Below are 1,147 nucleotides of genomic sequence, written 5' to 3'. Positions count from 1 at the left end.
AAAATGCCAAACCTATATGTGGTCATGGGTATAGTCCTGCTCATCTACCCATACCTCGTCATCTTGCCAGCCTAACTTATGTATCCACTCATAAATTAATGTTTGTTATTACTGATAATGCAGGATTGTGTATGTAATAGTATTTTCTTTTGTTGACTGTAACCTTTGTCCACTGCACTGTGTCTTTCTTTACCTTAGTGATAATCTGTTGGTCACCAATTTTTTTTTAGTAATGCCTTTCCCTTCACTCAAATTAATATGTGTCTCTTACCTGCTAAGTAATTTTTCCTTCCCTCTCCTCTCATCCCTGGTAACTATCAGAGTGTTTCTTTCATGTGTAAACATTTTGTTGACATTTTATAATAACTGACTCATACAATATTTGTGACTGACTTATTCCACTCAGCTTAATGTCCTTGAAGATCATCCAAGTTATGAAGAAAGTTATGAAGTATTTCATGGATTCTTCCTTATTCTTTAAAGTTTCATAGTATTCCATTGAGTGTATGGGCCATAGTTTGGTTATCCATTCATTAGTTGATGGGCATTTAGGTAGTTTCTATCTTTTTTCTATTGTGAATAGCACTGTAATGAACATGGATGTGCACATTCCATTCATATTCCAGTTCTCATTTCTTTAGGATATATATCTAGTACTGGGATTGATTTATAAAATGTTATTTCTTTCCATCTTTTTAAGGACACACCATACTGTTTCCCACAGTGATTTCACCATTTTACAGTCCTACTAGTAGTTTATGAGAGTTCCAATCTCTCCACACCCTCACCATCATTTGTTATATTCTATCTTGTTGAATTTTGGTAGTATTGCTGAAGTGAGATGATACCTAAATATTATTTTGATTTGTGTCTCTAAGGAGCTCTGGTGACATAGTGGGTAAGGTATTTGGCTGCTAACCAGAAGGTTGGTGGTTCAAACCTACTGGCTGCTCCATGGGAGGAAGATGAGGCAATCTACTTCCATAAAGATTTACAGCCTTGGAAACCCACTGGGGGTCGCAATGAATTTGAGTCAACTAGATGACAGTGAGTGATTGTACTCATGAGGAACCTGTACCTTGACCAGGAGGCTGTCATTCAAACGGAACAAGGGGACACTATATAGTTTAAAATCAAGAAGGGAGTG

This window comes from Orycteropus afer, unplaced genomic scaffold (assembly GCF_000298275.1).
Source record: "Orycteropus afer afer isolate SDZICR_OR568_19922 unplaced genomic scaffold, OryAfe1.0 scaffold00537, whole genome shotgun sequence".
Lineage (NCBI taxonomy): Eukaryota > Metazoa > Chordata > Mammalia > Tubulidentata > Orycteropodidae > Orycteropus > Orycteropus afer.
The sequence above is the reverse complement of the archived record's forward strand: the minus strand, read 5'-3'. Positions refer to the sequence as shown.